The following is a 20,877-nucleotide window of genomic DNA, read 5'->3' as shown; positions in this document are numbered from 1 at the left end:
TTAACGTTGATGTTTCTGTATATTAGGTCTTTATTTTTAGCACAGCAGTATTCCTGAAAAAAAGACTCGACTTCTTCAATTTCCTCTTTGCAAAGTAATGATTTGACTTTCATCTTTGGGTGCCACACAGATATCTTTTCATTCACTATGTGGATTTTTCATGAATTCCCAAATTGAGTACATAGATACATACAGATACAGGATATCTGAGAGAGAACATCCCAGGGTGGACTCAGAAAGTATCCTCAGTCCTTTTGCTGGGACTAACGGGGGGCTGGTTTCCCTGTAATGTGGGAAAAATGGATGCCTACAAGTTTAAATAATAATTCTATACAGTATACACTGACCCTTCCAACTTCAGCTCTTCTCCAAGTCTGTGCTTCTACTGACACCCACTTCTTCTGTTGATTCCTTTCCAGACCCAACCTCCCAGAGCAGGGGGTGCAGTCTTCCTTGGCACACTACACCAAGTACTGCACATTTATCCATTTGACAGCTCGAAGAACTGTGCTGGCCTCTCTCCTCAGCTGAGTACCCCTCAAACATGTGGACGGACCTTCCTCCTTGATGTTATAATCATATCATTGGTTTCGCAAGGAAAACAGTACCAGCACAAATGTAATATTACATATTTTATGTCATCTCCCATCTATTTCTATTTAGCCATCCGTCCGTGTCATTAAAATAAAATATAATTTATTAATATTTACGGTTCTTCATGGTCATTTTCTTCTTTTTTTCCACATATCTCACCAGTCTTTTATACATCAAATTGCTTGCAGTAACAAACACACAACACTGTTTCATGCTCTAGCTCTCAGCACATATGCTTCCCTCTCCCCTCAGAGTGCACTCTCTTCCCTTTCATTTTCATGCCGAAAAACTATTTTAGTGCCATCTTTTCCAAGAAGTTTTTCAAGATTACCCAATTTGGTGGTCTTTTTCTGTGCTCCCACAGACCTTCAGGCCAAGTGCTCCATCTCACTGCATTCTGTTTTATATGTATATTTCCCCATTAGACTGGGAGCTCCTTATGAGACTCTGATTGTTTCTCAAGTAGTCAGCACAGAGCCTAGGAAGTAATAGATGTTTAATGTTACTAAAATGCTCAAGAAAGGCATGAATGAACATTCTTACCCAAAACGTATTCGTTCTCTTAGAATTTAAGCCGTAGATTCAAGTTAGTAAACTACACAAATTCCATATTTTCCTTACATTCATCCTACACCATAAGTTGGTTCTAATCAAAAGGGCATCAAGCAAACAACCCTGATTATGAATGAGCTATATAGGACACCAACTTGTAGGTGTCCATGGTCAAGTCCATGCTCCTGATTTTAGTTTTCTCTTATGTGAAGGGAGCTCTTCTTCTAAGGCAAAAGTAGCTTCCTGCTGTGCTAAGCAAGAGGACAATTTATTGAGTAGTTTGCATAATTTCTGGAATGGTGGAAAAGCCATAATTTAAAATCAACTGAATACACATGCAATTTGGGTTATCAGTTGGAGTCAAAAATCACAAAACAGAACCTTCCCACACTGCCACCACCATATCATTGTCAGGGATGTAAAGTGGGCATGGGCCACCTCAGTGTGACCTACTAAACCTTAAAAAGAGGACAAGCTGCTATCAGAACTACTCCTACCAACCTTCTACATCCTTACTCTGGCTCATAAGACTGTGTGTCTCTGCACGTGTGTGTGTCTGTGTGTCAGTGTTTGTGCCAGATGTAGGGTCTACACCTGGAGGGTAGGAGATCAGCACAATATCTTTGTATGCTCTAGACACTGATGACTTAAAATTTCACTATGGTTCCGATGGCAAGAAATACTCCAATTTTTATCAAAAACACATTCTGCTGCTGGAGAGCAATGAAACAAAACCACAGAGAGCTAAAGCTGTATTACTAAACATAACATCCTGTGTAGCCTCGAGAATTCAATAAAGGTTCATATATACAAGAAGAAGTCACAAATAACCAAACTCCGGATGGGATTAAGAGTGCTAAGAAAGTTTCAGACCAATTGTCAGGGATTATATGTAGCATCTCTATCTGCTCTAGTTTGGGGCATCTCACCTAGACCTAGGAGGACCCAATACCATCCCAGAACCTACTCAGCCCTATTGTCTTTCAGATAGAAAGAATCCCAGATCCAGAGAAGAGCCAGAATTCACCAAGAATAGTGAGATGTCTGTCCTTGACTTCAGCAGACTCTTAACTCTAGGTCAATGCCCACCACCCAGCATCTTCACTTCCTCTCAGTAATGCTCTTTCCTGGGAACCACATGCCCCTTTCTGAATATTCTGACTATCATTCACTGCTGCTTATTCCCCACATGCAAGCAAGAATCTCGATTCTTGTTTTATGTGCCAACAGTTCACCTTTTGATGAAATCCTCAGATATGTAATTAGTAACTTTTTTATATCCCTCACACTTGACCAGATATTGTGATATTCTATAGAATATAAGAAGCACTTGTTCTCCAGCATATCAAACAGGTGTGAGCAAGTTCCAACTCTAATAAAATTCTAAAAGGTATATTGCATTTCCAAGAGAAATAACCACTGAATAAAAGGGCTTCATTCAAGATTCAGGGGTGAGGAGTACTACAATACTTTCTGTCCTGCCTTAGTGCAACATCCCCTGAACGGGACAACCCAGACTTGAGGGTGGAAGAGGGGGTTACTATATCCACATTGGTTCACGTAAGGCTTTCTGATAGATGTTATTTGCCAAAGAAAATGAGCCTTGTTTTACTAAATTTCTAAATATGAATCTAGGCTTTGGTGCTTTCAAGGTGTAGAAATATTTGCAAACAACTGTACTTATTTATGACTTAGTTTTCTTTCTATGCCATGAGGCATGGTGGACGATGAGGTTTGTCAGCACAAGGGAAGCATCCAGCACAGAGTAAAGATGTGGTGCCTTGGGTATTATTTTTATTTGAATCTACAAATGGAGAACCTGAATTTTCCTTCCAAAGTCACATTGCTTACAACTGAAAAAAATGTAGAAAAAAAAGTCATAATTACACCAAATGAGTTAAGTCCTAGAGCACAGCATGGTGACTATAGTTAATAATACAGCACTGTCAGTTGAAATTTGGTAGGAATAGGACTCAGAAGCTTTATGCGTTCTTCTTGCTCCTCACCCCACAGCAATTTTCTTTCTTTTTTCTTATGTAGGAATACTGCTCCGACTCTGTGCCAGGCTGTTTCCACTCAGGCCACCCAGAGTGCGGGTGAGAGCCCTCCCAACCCCAAGGTACCCAGCCCTGGCAGCCTACCTCCACTACGCAACCGCTGCCATGCTCCAGGCTGCTTTCCACATTCTTGGGCTGAGCCTCACACAGGGATGAAGTCCCATGGAACCCAGGTAATGAAGAACTTTGTGACCTTAGACTCTGGACTCAATGCAACCTGGGAGCAGAGATCCTCTACCTGCTTCCCTCAGTCTCTAGGGACCCAGGGGTCACACACATACGCCACTCCCTCCCCACACCAGATAATCTCATCAACCACCATCCAGAACTCACGGCTGCTCCTTCCAGACAGGAGTATAAAAGGAGGCCACATAACCATGCCACCAAACTCCACACCAGGTTGTTTTCACCCAGAGCGCCCCCAGAGGGGGGCAGGTGAGAGCCCTCCCTGCTGCAAGGGACTCAGCCCTGGCAGTTGACCTCCACTACCCAACTGCTGCCATGCTCCAGGTCACTTTCTGGATCACGCAGTCACTTTGTGGCCGCGTGATACATCATGGGACACTTCCTACACATTGTCCATAAATACCACACCATGTTTGATGGAGTTCAGACAGTAGGCAACAGATCATAGAGAGAAATATATATATTTAATATACATATAACTATTGCAAGCGGCCAACATGGCCAACCTGAGTTCGATTCCTCTGCCCCTCTCGGAGAGTCCGGCAAGCTACCGAGAGTATCTCGCCTGCACGGCAAAGCATGGCAAGCTCCCTGTGCTGTATTCAGTATGCCAAACACACTAACAACAAGTCTAAAAAAAAAAAAATGGCGACGTTACTGGGCCCGCTCAAGCAAAATCGATGAACAATGGGAAGACCAAAGTACAAGGTACCAAGGTATCACTATCACTATTCTCTAGGGAAAAAATTAATTGTATATTTAAAAATTGTATATTTAATAAAAATTAATTGTATATCTGTGAGGTAGATTATCACAATGGGAAGACCAAAGTACAAGGTACCAAGGTATCACTATCACTATCACTATTCTCCCATTGTTCATCAATTTGCTCCAGCGGGCCCAGTAACATTGTGAGACTTGTTACTGTGATTGGCATATCGAATACATCCTAGGTAGCTTGCCAGGCTTTGCTGTGCGGGCGAGATACTCTTGGTAGCTTTCCAGGCTCTCCGAGAGGGGTAGAGGAATCAAACTTGGGTCGGCCATTTGGCTGCATGCAAGGCAAACGCCCTACCCACAGTGCTATGGCTCCAGCCCATATACATATATATATATATATATATATATATATAGAGAGAGAGAGAGAGAGAGAGAGAGAGAGAGAGAGTGTGCCTGACAAGCTACTGAGAGTATCCCACCCAAATGGGCAGAGCCTGGCAAGGTACCCCTGTCATATTTAATATGCCAAAACCAGTAACTTTAATGGGTCTCATTGCTCTGACCCTCTAAGAGCCTTCAATCATTGGGAAAGACGAGTAAAGAGAGGCTACTAAAATCTCAGGGCTGGGATGAATAGAGATGTTACTGTCACTCAAGTAAATTGATGAACAACAGGATACATATCATACAGTGATACAGGAATACTTCTATTTATTTAGCCACTGATTAAGCTGATTAAATTGCGCATGAATTACTTTTTTAAAAAAATTAATTGTATATCTCTGAGGTGGATCATCACAAAACTGTTCATAATTGGGTTTCAGTCATACAATGATCCAGCACCCATCCCTCCAACAGTGTACATTTCCCACCACCAATGTTCCCCATTTCCCCACACCCCCCAGCATCACTCCATGCCCCACCCCCCAGTCTTCCTCTATAGGAGGCACTTTTCTTTTTGCTCTCTCTCTCTCTCTCTCTCTCTCTCTCTCTCTCTCTCTCTCTCTCTCTCTCTCTCTCTCCCCTTTTCCTTTTGTGCATTATGGTTTGCAATACAGGTGTTGAGAGTCAGTCATGGTGTTTGATCAGGGCATTCAGTATTTTTATAGGGGCAGTAAGACTACTTCAGTTTTTGATTAGATGGGAAATTTGAGGTGCGAATGTAACTGCTGAGGCTTCTAGAAGTACAGGGAGGTGGGGGAAGATAGCCCATCCTGATCCCGAGAAAGCCTGGAGATTTCAGTCACAAAACCCACATACCAGAATTTTTCAGTAGATTATATCTTGGTGAGGGGCTGGAGCGATAGCACAGCGGTGGGACGTTTGCCTTGCACGCAGCCAACGTGGCTGACCCGAGTTCAATTCCTCCACCTGTCTCGGAGAGCCCGGCAAGCTACCGAGAGTATCTCGCCCACACGGCAGAGCCTGGCAAGCTACCCATGATGTATTTGATATGCCAAACACAGTAATAACAAAGTCTCCAATGGAGACGTTACTGGGCCCGCTAGAGCAAATCGATGAACAACGGGAGGACCGTGACTGAATCTGACCGTTACTGTCACCGAGGTCCGTCCTGAGATGGTGGAGTCAGGCCGGGGGTATGGCAGCAATTTTGGACAGTGGAAACATTTGGCTGCTGGGGGCTCTATTTGGGCGGGCCATCAGGCCAACCGGACCTCCTCCAATTTACCCCAGTCTGTTCAGCCATGTCCAGGTCTGAGATTAATTGTGTCTTTTGATCTCTTTTGAGATTTATCTATGAGTCTCTAAAATAAGGCCAATAAATGATCTTGTAGAGCTGATACAGAGATGGTTTGTGGGTGTGGCTCCCACATACCTAAATTTTGGCCATTTCATTTCTTGGTAAACTTGGTCCCAAGTTGTTGGATTCAGGCCAAAATCACAGTGGCAATTTTGTATCAAGAAACCTGAAGGCACCATCAGGATGCTGATGTACTCACCCCCCAGGTTGACCCACTGGCAGCATCATAGCCCCTAATTCTTGTAAGGTAAGGTGATGAACACATTATTAAAAACACTTGATAGTAGTAATAACATATTTAATGCATATGTATACACACATATATAAGGAGCATGTTGCTTGCTTTAACTCTACACAATTTTTGTTTTTTTAAATGCAGATCAGTCTAACCCCACAGTCCATGGCATACCAACTTCCATATTTAGAAACAAAGTTGCAAAAACTCTGAAACATAACAAAAGCCTGGGAGTTTTTTTAATATCTTAGTTGAAATCTATAATTTTATGCTCTAGGTAAGCCTCCTGAAAATGGGACATGGTAGCAGAATTCACTGGCAGGAAATTCTCTGAAATGTACACAATTCTGCAAGCAAGAGAGGAAGCTGTAGAATTTGCTTCACAGCTACCAGAACCAATTCTGAAATTTTTTTACCTAAATTTTCTTTGTCACAATAAATAGCACACACCTTTTTAGCCCTCTTCATTTAGGGAAAATCAACTGAATGACTGAAGTACAGGGCAACGGGTTCCTCTGTAATCAAAATTTGCCTCACTATAATCAAGGAAGAATTCCTCAGACAATAAAGGAAAAAACGCGTTGCGGCATTACTGGTGGCTTCTGTCAGTTGTTCAGCCCATACCATGGAACAACTGCAAAAAGCGAGGGACAGTTCTCAAGTGATACATGAGTGGAAGTTGCCTGAGCAGGGTGTGAGTGCATGTACACGTGTGTGTGAGCACACACACACAAGTGTATAGTCCCATACCACGAGGACTGTCACACCATGTCCAAAGTTCTGCAGATACATACCTCTCTTGGAAAACACTCCAGCCAAATGTGTCAATTCTTTTTATTACCTCTAAAACCTGATAAGGCTTTAAGGGCATCCAAATAGGAAAGGAAGAAATCAAACTCTCACTATGTGAAGATGACATGATTTAGAGAACCCCTAAAGCCTCTATCAAGAAGCTCCTAGGAACAATAGACTTGTATAGTAAAGTCACAGGCTATAAAATCGATACCCCAAAATCCATGACTTTCATATATGCAAAAAATCAGAGAGAAAAATGTAATAAGAAAAAGGCAATCCCATTCACAATCATGCTTCAGAAAATCAACTTAACTATGGAGGTAAAGGAGCTGTACAAAAAAAATACAAATGCTACTTCAGGAAATAAAAGAGGCCACAAGGAAATGGAAACACATGCCCTGCTCATGGATTAGGAAAATTAACACTATCAAAATGACAATACTCCTCAAAGCATTATACAGATTCAATGTGATCCCTTTAAGGGTACCCATGACATTCTTCAAAGAAATTGATCAAACACTCCTGAAATTCATATGAAACAACAAGACCCCATGATTTTCTAAAGCAATTCTTAGGGGAAAAAAAAGATAGGGGATCACCTTCCCCAACTTCAAACTGTACTACAAAGTGGTAGTAATTAAAACAACATAGTACTGAAACAAAGGCAGATCCACAGACCAGTGGAATAGGGTTGAATATCCTTACACACACAAATATATAAACACCCAGATCCTCCATCTTCCAGTAGGCAGGGGTCACCAACTGACCTCACTGATGCCGTGCAAACCCATCAACGGCCAAGACCCAGAGACTATAAAACCCAGCTTCCTGAAGCGCGCGGCTGCATTCATGGCCACGCAACATCTTATTATCTCATTCTTGCTTTGGACAACCTGGCAGGCTACTGCAAACTGCCTGCATGGCAGAGTCTGGCAAACTCCCCATGGCGTACCCAATATGCCAAATACCAGTAACAATGATGGGTCTCATTCTCCTAACCCTGAAAGAGCCTTGAATATGGCACTTTTTAAAATCTCAGGGCTCGGGCGAATGAGACGTTACTGGTGCCTGCTCGAGGGAATCGACAAACAACAGAATGATCATGATCATGATCATGATCGCTATGATTTTAACTTATGTAAATAAAGACATTCAAATAATTTAATATGATATAGTATACTGTCTATTCTAATTTCCATAACTAAGCTTTCAACTTTGTCATCTAAAATATATTGCATTAAACTTATTTTGTACTTGGATCTTATTGTGGTATCATGTCTTTCTTAGCACCAAAGTTTTTAAAAATATTCTGTGCTAATATACATTAGTTTCCATGAAATAAGCAAAACTGACAAATATAAAATTTAGTAAGAGTGAGAAAATTTTAAATAAAAACATATGACTAGGCCAATTAAAGTACATTATTTATCCTAAGAAAGGGAGTATTTTTTTTTTAATTTTTATTAGTGAAACACCATGAGGTACAGTTGTAGATTTACAAATTTTTGCGCTTGGGTTTCAGTTATACAATGATCAAACACCCATCCCTCCACCAGTGCACATTTTCCACCACCATGGGTCCCAGTATCCCTCCCACCCCCCATCCTCCCCATCCCACCCTGCCTCTGTGGCAGGGTATTCCCTTTTGTTCTCTCTCTCCTTTTGGGTGCTGTGGTTTGCAAAAGAGGCATTGAGTGGCAATCATGTTTGGTCTCTAGTCTACTTTCAGCATGCTTCTCCCATCCTGATACTCCCAACACCAAGAACGGGAGTATTTGTTTTATAATAGAAAATATTATGTTACAGATACCTTGTGTGTCTGCATTAATAAGTAAAAGATTGTAATAAAATTCTGGATTTAGAAAAGAAACTGATTGCACACAGAACAATTTAAAATTACTATTAATTCATTATTAAAACTATAAAATCCCTTAATAAGTTAGAAATAAACATAGCTTTCTTATAGTAGCAGGCAACCATATGCACCATTAGTAAGTGCTATACTTAATGACAAATGTTGAGAAGTTTAACCTGTCCTTTAAAGAAGTCCTTTTCCTATTTCTTGAGAAGTTGGTTTCAAGGCTATGAATTCCCTAAGCTGTTGCCTTTCAGTGAAGCTCTCTATTGTTCCTTCACATCTAAATGATAATCTAGCAGGATATTCTTGGTGAGATGTTCACTGCAGAGTTTTTGGACGATGTCTCCCCATACTATTCTGCTAATAGAGTCTCATTTGATTGAGCTACTTTAAATTATATGGCCTTTACTTTGTATGTAAGTTCCTTTTTTGATCTTGCTGCTTCAACATTCTGTTTCTATCTTTGAATTTTGTCATTTTGTGTACAGTGCGTCTTAAGATTTCCTAATTGAGTCTATCTTTGATGTGATTCCATGACTCTTGGATTTTGGTACCTTGTACTCCTCTGCTCTGGGAAATTCTTATATATGATTTCTTTGAGTGCTGTTTCTTCATTGAATTTGCCTTCCTGTCCTTGGGGAATCTAGTGATTCTTACATCGTCCTCTTGAACTCATTCCATAGTACTCTAGTATGCATTTAATTCTTTTTCAGATTAATTTACACCTTCAGCTTTTACCAGTGGTTTCCCTTTCTCATCTTGGAGCTCCTTGATCTTTTGGTCAGCTGCCATTATTCTGCTGTCCAGACGTTCTATTGTGCTGTTTTTATATCACCGACCAACATTTTCACTTATCACTTCTGATTGTAGCAGTTTTCTCATTTCAAATCATATTTTCTTGTGCTCTGCTGACTACCTGTGCCATAGTTTCTTTGAGTTCATTAACGATTCTCACTCACTGTCACTGTCATCCTGTTGTTCATCGATTTATTCGAGCTGGTGCCAGTAACGTCTCCATTTGTCCCAGCCCTGATATTTTAGCAGCCCTTCCTTACTCATCTTTCTCAATGCCGCCCTATTGAAGGCTCTTTCAGGATCAGGGGAATGAGACTTGCTATTGTTACTGTTTTTTGGCATATTGAATATGCCACGGGTAGCTTGCCAGGTTCTGCTGTAACTATTCTCATTATAATGTCAAATTTTTGGAGAACGATATACTCGGCTGTTTGGTGTTTACATCTCTGGCAGTACTGTTTTCAGTCATTGCACTTGGTGGGAGTCTATGCGTCTTCTCATCGGTTTTCTAGCATTCTTGTGATGTTTGGGAGAATTCTTTATAATTATAACTATGGAAGATGCTTAGGATTAGGTTAGGGGTTGCTTTTTTCCTTCTCTGTCATCTTCACTGAATGGCAAGAAGTATAACTGTGAGCAAGAGGAAATTTTGGGTGAGGGGGCGCACACATGTGGCTGTGCTCAGGGTTTGTTGCTGGCTTTGTGCTTAGGGATCACTCCAGACAAGGCTCAGGGACCATATGGGAGGTCAGAGATCAAAGTCCAGTTGGCCCATATGGGATGCCAAGAATCAAACCTGGGTCGACCCCATGCAAGAGAAGCTCCCTACTTCTGTCCTATTGATCCGGTCCAAGCAGCAGGTTAACTTACTGAGAAGTCTGTCGCTTGGCCACATATGTGTAGCGTGGGCCAGTTAATATTGTGCAGATTGAGTATGAAGGTTTCTGGGATCATGCAAGGAGGGAAGTACCCTGCCTCCTGTCCTTGAGTAGGGCCAGTGATGTCAGCCAGAGAGGAGCCTCTCCTGGAGAGACGGAGCAGAGATCAGAAATCCAGGAATCGTGGCATAGGTTGGTAAACTTCACAATTTTTTTTTTAAAGAAATTCCTTTTTGATTCTTACAAAACTGGTTTCAATGTTTTGAATTCCCTAAGTTGTTTCCAGTCCCTAACGCTCTGCATTGTTTCTTCCAATCTGAATGATTATTCTAGTTGTGTTCAGTATTTCCCCCCTTTCTTTACTGAATCACTGTGAGATAGACACAATGCTGTACATAAGACTTCAGTCATACAGTATACCAACACATATCCCTCCACCAGTGTACATCTCCCAGCACCAGTTTCCCTCCCATCTCTCCCCATCCTACCCACCTCTAGCCTGCCTCTATGACAGGCATCTCTCTCTCTCTCTCTCTCTCTCTCTCTCTCTCTCTCTCTCCTGCCCAACCCCTTTTGGGTACTGTGGTTTGCAATATAGATAGTGAAGGTTGTCATACATATATCCCTTTACTTACTCTTAACACTCAGTTCTTGTCCGGTGTGATCATTTGGATTCAGTATTCTTGATGAGGTGCACATTTCATTGAGCTTTTGTACTATATCCCTCCATTCTCTTCTGAATTAAGAGTCTTACTTGATATATAAGCTGTGCATCTTATGGGCTTTCTTTGCATGTAAATTTTGTTTTTGATCTTGCCTATTTTTGCCCAATGACAAAAGGTGAAATGTGAGAATGAGAGGTCTGGTGAGTATGTGGTTGTGCAGCTTAGCAGGTGTGCAGCTGGGCTGCGGTGATGGTAGGGCTGAGCCTGGAGGTGGCCAGGATCTTACCAGAGGAGAAGGGAATCCACTTTGGTTCCAAAAAGGCCCTAGGGATGTCTGCTCAGAGGTAAGCCTCACCTCCAAGGAGGAAAGGAGCAATCAGAGAGTCTGAGAAGGGTTTGTGGGTCTGCAGAGATGGCAGAATCCTGGGGAAAGTAATTTATTTTTTTGCTTTTATTTCTTTATTGAATCACTGTGAGATAGGCCCTTACAAAGCTGTTCATGATTTGGTTTCAGTCAGTTACCCATCCCTCCACCTGTGTACATTTCCCAGCACAGTTTCTCTCATTTCCCCAGTTTCTCTCCCATCATCCCGACTCCCAGTCTGCCTCTATTGCAGGCCCTTTATAAATCGTTCCTGCAATCTGAAATATTATTTTCCTGAGAAAACTGATGTGAGGATTTGATATTTTCTTCCATTAACCATGTTTTAAATTTAGATAAAATCACATGTACGAATTGCTTTCCTAGTTTTTTCTATTAACGTTTTTCTTCAGACTTTTCATACTCATCATGTTTAATGGCTCTGTATTTCACAGAAAGGATGCATCATATTTATAGAGTCATCCATATGATCTGGTGAACTCAGGCTCTTTTATAATCACTGTTTAAATAACTGTATGTTCTGAATGTTATTCTGTTCTGAACTGTCTGTTCTGTACTCATTGCACACAAATGAGTGCCCACACTTCCCACATTTCTGCTGACCTCAAAATACATTTCTCTTTTGTTGCGGGGGAGGTCACACCAATTGGTGTTCTAGACTTATCCCTGGCTCGGCATTCAGAGATCACGCCTGGTGGTATTCTGGGAACCATTCGGGGTGCCAAGGACCAACTCAGATTGGCTGAGTGCAAGCCAAATGCCCTACCCACTGAACTATCACTCTGGTGCCTCAACATACATTTCTAGAAGCTGACTTTTGGGGTCAACGCACATCTGATATATGCAGGATAATCATTTTAAAGAAAAGCTGTGTTATTCCTCAGTTGCATATAATCTTTTATCTCACAGCACCTTTATCTCTGTCATCATTTTAGGATCTTTATTAATTTGATATGGGACCTGATGTCCCTTTGCTATCTCAATTTGTATTCTGTTAAAAACAAGTTAAGTCTGGACATCTTATCTTATGTTGATTTGCCATTTGCATTTCCTCCTTGGAGATTTGTTTTATCCTTTAGCAGAGTATCTATTTTGGGTTCTTAATGTTTTTCTTAGATATTTTTGAAATCTTTTTATAAAATCTTTATGTATTAGGAATACTAACCTTATTTTCAGGCCTAGGTATCTCAAACAATTCCAGCCAGGTGCTTGCTTATTAATTTTGTTAATGAGATGACATTTTGGAGAGGCAGTTTTAAATATTATAAAGTCAAAATTGCTGATACATCTCTCATTTTTTAAATGCATTTACATTAAGCAATACTAGCAAAATCCTCATTGAAATCTCCCTTTTCAGAGAAATACAGTAGAATGTAAGGGAAACTTTTGCTTTTTTATTCTGTTCACTTGCTACCGAATGGGAAGTTGCAAATCAAAATGACATCATATTCTGTACAAAGATGGTATTGAGGGCAAAATAGAAGGCAAAAGCAGGTCAGGCTCTTGATAGAAACTCAGACCAGGAGCCCAAGAAGGCAATCAATACAATGAAAATCTGAAACTGAAGCATCTTCCTGGAAGAGCCTCTTGTTTTTCTTTATTTTCTTTTAAGAATTCAATTTCTATGTTTTTCAATCTTTTAAATTTAACCACAGTAAGACACACAGGTGCAAAGTTGTTCATGATTAGGTTTCAGTCATTTAATAATCCCAAGCCCTTCTTCCGCCAGAGTACATTTCCCACTACCAGTGTCCCCCTATTCCTTCCCATCCCTGGAACAGGCTCTTCTACACCACTCTGCAATATCTGACTGCAGAAATGATCCACCAAGCACACCCTAGTGATACTCTTCTTGAAGAGTAGTTGGGGCATTTTCTCAAGCTTTAGGGTTTTTTTCCCAATTTTTCTGCACTTTTCTATTGTCGCACAGAGAAGGAATATTAATGTCTGGTAAAATTTATTTATTTATATAACACAAATTCACTGCATCTTGGCTTCACAGAAGACAGTAAGACATCACATACCCACATTCTAATATTTACATTTTCTTCCTTTCTTTCCTTTCTTTTCTAACTTATCGAAATTGCTCTCTGGTCCAGAATAAATGCCCCTACGGTACAGTTTTTGGTTTTTCTTTTTTTTTTTTTTTTTACTTTTCAAGTTTTATTTTAATTTTTAATTTTTATTTTATTTTTTTTCCCTTTATTTTATTTTATTTTTTTTTAAAGTTGTAGATTTACAATTTTTTGTGCTTTGGTTTCAATTATACAATGATCAGATACCCATCCCTCCACCAGTGCCCATTTTCCACCACCATGGATAATATTCCTCCCACCCCCATCCCCCCATCCCCCCTGTCTCTGTGGCAGGGCAATCCCCTGTGTTCTCTCTCTCCTTTTGGGTGTTGTGGTCTGCAAAAGAGGCATTGAGTGGCAAACATGTTCAGTCCATAGTCTACTTTCGACATGCATCTCCCCTCCTGGGAGGATCCTCCAAACATCCTTTATTTGGTGCTCCCTTCTCTATCTGAACAGCCCTTTCCTCTAGGATACCCGGCTGGCCTCTAAGTTATGGAGTAATCCTCCTGGTGCTGATCTCAGCTATTCTTGGGTATTAATCTCATACTTTGTTACTTTATATCCCCCAGATGAATGCAATCTTTCTATGTCTATCCCTTTCTTTCTGACTCATTTCGCTTAGCATGATACTTTCCATATTGTACCACTTGTATGTAAATTTCATGACTTCATCTTTTCTAAGAGCTACATAGTACTCCATTGTGTAGATGTACCAGAGTTTCTTTAACCAGTCATCTGTTCTTGGGCATTCAGGTTTCTTCCAGTTTCTGGCTATTGTAAAGAGTGCTGCAATGAACAAACAAGTGCAGATGTCACTTCGACTATACATTTTTGCCTCTCTGGGATATATTCGGTACAGTTTTTGGTTTTTCTTTTTTTTTTTTTTACTTTTCAAATTTTATTTTAATTTTTAATTTTTATTTTTTTTATTAGTGAAACACCATAAGGTACAGTTGTAGACTTACAAACTTTTATGTATGGGTTTCAGTTCTACAATGATCAAGTACCCACCCCTCCACCAGAGACCATTCTCCACCACCAATGAACCCAGTAGCTCTCCCGCCCAACATCCCCCCCCACCCCACCACACCTCTATGATAGGTCATTTCCTTTTGCTCTCTCTTTCCTTTAGGGTGTTGTGGTTTCCAATAGAGGTATTGAGTGGCCATCGTGTTCTGTCTATAGTCTACTTTCAGCACACATCTTGCATCCCAAGTAAGTCCTCCAAACACCCTTTACTTGGTGTTCCCTTCTCTATCTGAGTTACGTTTTCCCCCATCATGTGCTGCCAGCTTCAAAGCCATACAGAAGACCTCCTCACACTTATCTCAACTATTTTTGGGTGTTCGTCTCCCATTCTGTTACTTTATATTCCCCAGATGAGTGCAATCTTTCTATCTCTGTCCCTCTCTTTCTGACTCATTTTGCTTAGCATGATACTTTCCGTGTAGAACCACTCGTTTGCAAATTTCATTACTTCATCCTTTCTAACTGCTGCATAGTATTTCATTGTGTAGATGTACCAAAGTTTCTTTAAACAGTCATCTGTTCTTAGGCACTCGGGTTTTTTCCAGATTTTGGCTATTGTGAACAGTGCAGCAATGAACATACAAGTGCAGACGTCATTTCGACTATAATTGTTTGCCTCTATGGGATATATTCCCAGGAGTGGTGTTGCTGGGTGAAATGGGAGCTCAATTTCTAATTTTTTGAGAATCGTCCAGACTGTTTTCCAAAAGGGCTGAACCAGTCAGCATTTCCACTAACAGTGAAGGAGGGTCCCTTTCTTGACACCTCCGCACCAACACTGGTTGCTTTTGTTCTTTTGGATGTGGGCCAGTCTCTGTGGTGTGAGATGATATCTCATTGTTGTTTGATCTGCATCTCCCTGATGATTAATGATATAAAGCATTTTCTCATGTGCCTTTTAGCCATTCGGATTTCTTCATTGAGAAAGTATCTGTTCATTTCGTGACCCCATTTTTTGATGGGGTTGGATGTTCTCTTCTTGTGGAGTTCAACCAGTGCTCTGTATATCCTTGATATCAACCCCTTATCGGATAGGTATTGAGTGAATATCCTTTCCCATTCTGTAGATTGTCTTTGTATCTTGGTCACTGTTTCTTTTGCAGTGCAGAAGCTTCTCAGTTTAATATAGTCTCATTTGTTTATCTCTGTCTCCACTTTGTTAGCCAGTGGCATGTCATCTTTGAGGATACCGTTAGCCTCAATATCGTGGAGGGTTTTGTCAACCTTATCTTCAATGTACCTTATGGATTCTGGTCTGATGTTGAGGTCTTTAGTCCATTTTGATCAGACTTTTGTGCATGGTATTAAGTCGATGTAAGCCCATTTTTTTTTGCATGTGGTTGTCCAATTATGGCTGCACCATTTGTTAAAGTGGCTTTCCTTGCTCCACTTCACATTTCTTGCTCCCTTATCAAAGATTAGATGTTTATACATTTGGGGATGTGTGTAGGGATATTTCACCCTGTTCCATTGTTCTGTGGCTCTGCCTATGTTCCAGTACCATGCTTTTTTAATTGTTACCACTTTTTAGTAGAGTTTGAGATTGGGGAGGGTGATACCACCCATCATCTTTTTCCCAAGAACTGCTTTAGCTATTCATGTGCGTTTGTTGTTCCAAATGATTTTTAGGAGTGCTTGATCCATTTCTTTGAAGAATTTCATGGGTATCCTTATAGGGATCACACTGAATCTGTATAGTGTCTTGGGGAGTATTGTCATTTTGACAATGTTAATTCTTCCTATCCATGAGCATGGGATATGTTTTCATTTCCTCCTGTCTTCTTTTATTTCGTGGAGTAGCGTTTTGTAGTTTTCTTTGTAGAGGTCCTTTACCTCCTTAGTTAGGTTGATTCCGAGGTACTTGATTTTTGGGGGGCACAATTGTGAACAGGATTGCTTTTTTCATGTCTCTTTCTTCTGTCTCATTATTTGTGTATTGGAAGGCCATGGATTTTTGGGTATTGATTTTATAGCCTGCGGCTTTACTGTACAAGTCTCTTGTTTCTAGAAGTTTCTTGGTAGAGGATTTAGGATTCTCTAATGACTGAAAAAGTGATCCAAAAACAAAAGGCTGAACATTACTACCAAATGTAAAAAGAGTAATAGAAGACAATAAACTTTACAAGCTGACTAGTTGGACATATGTAGCTCTCCCTACTCAGAGTACTCATATCAAGATGGTTGCTTCCAGATTTTGGCTCTTTCCATTTAAACCAGTGTATCTGATAATGCTTACAGTCTATTTTTAATCCTGAAATACTGTACTGTGTGCAAAAGAGATATGTGGGAGAAAATTAACCCTAAAGGTAATATGAACCAGCCAATTACTGGGGAGTTTAAGGCTAAAAACTGATTCAGAAATGATTTACAAATTGTTTGGTTGCTATCCCACACATGGAGACATATAGGGGATTCAGACCAAGAGCAAGTGGCTTGTTTCCTTTTTTTTTGAAAGATTCTAAAAAAAGGCAACCGAAATTAGGTCCTATAAAGTGGTATGAAAAATCTTGAACCCACCTCATGCTGGTCTTGTTGCTATCTTTGGGTGATAATCTCCCTCCTCTTCCTATTTTTTTCCTCCTCTTTCATTCTTTACCTTTTCCTTTAAGCACTTCATCCATGTTGGAAATTCAATAATCACAATGTTTTCCAGAATTTTATGATCCCTGCTCTATCTAAAGTTTATTTTTTTTATTTTTGGGTCACACCCAATGATGCACTACTCCTGGCTCTGTACTCAGGAATTATTCCTGGTGGTGCTGAGGGGACCATATGGGATCCTGGGAATTGAACCCAGGTCAGCTGCATGCAAATACCCTATTGGCTGTGCTACTGCTCCAGCCCCTATATAAAGATTTTATCCAGGAGTTTAATTTAACTCTATTCAGAAGTTTAATTTAGCTCTGTCTTGCCATCCCAACTCAGACGCATTTTTCTTTATGGGTCACTATCTCTTTCTGTTTTGTTTTTGCTTTTTGGTCACACCCAGCGATGCTCAGGGATTACTCCTGGCTCTGTATTCAGAAATTACTCCTGGCAGTGCTTGGGGGACCATATGGTATGCTGGGAATCGAACCCAGTTCGTCCATGTGCAAGGCAAACACCCTACCTGCTGTGCTATTGCTCTGGCCCCTCACTCCCTCTCTCTAATGTCATTATGGCTCAATTAATTAGGCCTGAAACAGAAATGCATTGAATGAATTTGAACCAAAATAGCATGAACCATAAATTTGCATGCCAAATTCTCCAAATTCCTACTTATTGGGGTTAAAAAAATTTCCCTAGTAAATTCACAATAGCCAAAATCTGGGAACAAGATAAATGATCAAGAGCCAATGACTGGATACAGAAGTTATGGTACATATATACAATGATATAGTACCTGGCCATAAGAAAAGATGAAATCATAGAATTTGCTGATGTATAAATGGATCAGGAGATTAGTGTGCTTAGTGAAATGACTCAAAGGTAGAGGTATAGACACAAAACAATTTCACTTAGATGTGGAAAATAAAGAAACAGTAAAGTAGAGCACTTATCGTTGTGGAGCAGAGAGGAGATAGATCAGGGAACGGACCACTACAACAATAATAAAAGGAAGTAATCACTTTCCTGGACCAGCCTATGGGTTGAAAGGAGATAAAGCAGTATGCATGATACCCTACCATAATAGTAATGTAAACCACAGAACCTAAAAAGGAGGGGGGGCAAAAGCAACAGAAAGTCTATGAAAGTGGAGAGTGGGTGCAGAGGGAAATTCGGAACATTTGTGGAGGGAATTGGACACTAGGAATTGGTGTTGAAACATTGTATGACTGAGACCCAATCATGAATACCTTTAACTTTGTAATGATTCAATCAGAAAAATAAACACAAGCAAAATTTCCCTAGTGATACGCTTAGCAAAACTGTAGTCCAATTCTTCAAAAGTTTCTTCATATTGTCACAGAAGAGGCAATGGCCCCATGCACTTAAACTACAAAAAAGAAAAAATACGAGGAATAGGAAGCTATACAGAAACCGTTCACATTAAGAATTTCTGTTTCACATTAAGAATTTCTTGTAACCTGATAGATCCTGAGTTGAAAACAATGTAAGTAAGTATAACAACAAAATTAGAAACAAAATTCGAGTATGTTAGTAGTGTCAAGGAAAGTTCAATGTATCTGTTCTCAAGGTATAAAACTGCTGGAGATGAATGGTACTAACTGCTACTATAGTAAATAATAGGACTTTCATTTCTCAAGACCATAATCCACAATTACCCAAATTGACAGAAAATTCATCAATGCTTTTAGGGAAAGAAAATAAGGCATCCCCTCTGCCTGCTATAGCTTTTCCTTTAATCACTTCCACTTCAAGCTTATTTGACTCACTCATGCATCAAAATGAAACTGTTATGTTAGAAGCTTCACACACTTGAGAAATCCAAGCTACTTCTTGCTGTGGGCTATTCTGGAAAAATCCAAGCAGAAGAGGTCTGGCAGAAGTTAGCCCTAAGCTGTTTAGTGAAAGACAAGGCAAAGTCCAGTGACCGTGACATTTCCCAAATATTGACTTTCTTTTCCTGCCAACTGAGATGATCATAGAATAAAGAAGATTCAAGCTACAGAAATACAGTCATGTCAATATATACTTACTACTCCCTATGGCAGAAGAACACACTCTATTTAAGAAGGAATCCTGGAATTAATCATTTCCAGGCTTATGATGAGTGAGCCCTTGTTAAGACACAAAGGCAGTTTATACCAAGGGAAGAATGGTTTGTCAGTACTCTGATGAAATAATGTCCTCAGAGGGTTTGTGTTTCTCACTCTATGATAACTTGGAGCCAAATATCATGCAAAAAGTAATCTCTCTTTGCTCTGCCCAGGACATTGTCCTCAACGGCAGTGGAATCAAACTGGACCGACAAATCAGACATTCACAAACCAAATCAATAAATGCGGAACGCCATTTTTAGAAACAAGAAATGCAGGAAGAAACTAGGAGACTTGTCCCTAAGATCAATCTCAAAAGAGCAGAGAGGTATCCAAGAATATAGTCTAGTTCAGAATCTTTCCAACCCAGTGGAGAACTGATTTAGTTAAATTTGCCATTAACTCACTTCTGTTTTTATTATGGTCCCTCCCATAGAAAAATGTTTAACAAATATACGTAAAAGAAAAACATGAGTGGATATGTGAGTAAAGATGTTTGTAGAGTCATTGCTTTGGGTATCTAAAACTTGGTTCACTGTATTAAAAATTCTTTTCGGGACCTGTGTTGTACTCACAGCTTAGGGCTACCGTGGGGAGCAAAACTTTGCATGGTCCTTAGAATCAACAGATCTGACAAAGACACTGCCTTACTTTTCAATTGTAGCACTGTAGCACTGTCCTCCCATTGCTCATCGATTTGCTCAAGTGGGCCCAGTAACGTCTCCATTGTGAGACTTGTTGTTACTGTGTTTGGCATATTGAATACGCCACAGGTAGCTTGTCAGGTTTTGCCATGCGGGCGAGATACTCTGGATAGGTTGCCAGGCTCTTCGAGAGGGGTGGAGGAATCGAATTCGGGTCGGCCAGGTCAGCCTCATGCAAGGCAAACGTCCTACACCCTGTGCTATCGCTCCACCGATAGCTCCAGACTTCACTATTCTTAATTGTCTCTTAATTGGTGCACTTAGACCATCGACATTGAAGAGATTATGGTCATAAGATTTTGCGCCATCTTTCTGTATAAGTTTGGTGTAGTTGTTGGGTTTATCTTGCTTTAAAGTAGCCCCTTCCGTTCTTCATTCAAAATTGTTTTTGAGTCTATGAAGTTCTTGAGCTGTTTTTTATTCATGAAGTTCTTCCAAATCTGAATGAGAGTCTGGCTGGGTAAAGGATTCATGGTGAGGTCATTAATTTACTTATTTATTTACTTACTTATTTATTTAAATAAGTAAATAAATAAAAACCTGAAGCATTTTATGGGGCCAGAGAAATCAGATAGCAGTCAGGGAGTTTTCCTTGCTTGTACCCAACCTAGTGGTTATGGTATGGCCTATAATCAAAAGTTAAATAAAATGTTTAAATAGTTTTAGTAATTAAAGAGAAAGAAATGAAAAATATTAAATGCAATTAAATCAATAATCAAGATATGGACATAACCTAAGTTATATATTCATCAATAGGTAAAGAAAATGGAACATTATCAAGAAATAAAACAGCATATTTCCTTCAGTCCTACCATTGTATCATTTAATGAATTGATGCATGCATCACATCCTTCCAGTCCCAATATGTGCTCTCTTTGAAGTCTGGT

At 40.1% G+C, this 20,877-nt stretch overlaps 1 protein-coding gene across 1 annotated transcript in view; it reads right to left on the bottom strand.

Moving 5' to 3' along the window:
- The window catches only part of SLC24A3 (solute carrier family 24 member 3), a 679,502-nt gene that overhangs the window by 415,611 nt on the left and 243,014 nt on the right, over positions 1-20,877 (bottom strand). The window lies entirely within an intron of this gene.

This window comes from Sorex fumeus, unplaced genomic scaffold (genome assembly GCF_029834395.1).
Source record: "Sorex fumeus unplaced genomic scaffold, SorFum_2.1 ptg000044l, whole genome shotgun sequence".
Lineage (NCBI taxonomy): Eukaryota > Metazoa > Chordata > Mammalia > Eulipotyphla > Soricidae > Sorex > Sorex fumeus.
The sequence above is the reverse complement of the archived record's forward strand: the minus strand, read 5'-3'. Positions and strand labels throughout refer to the sequence as shown.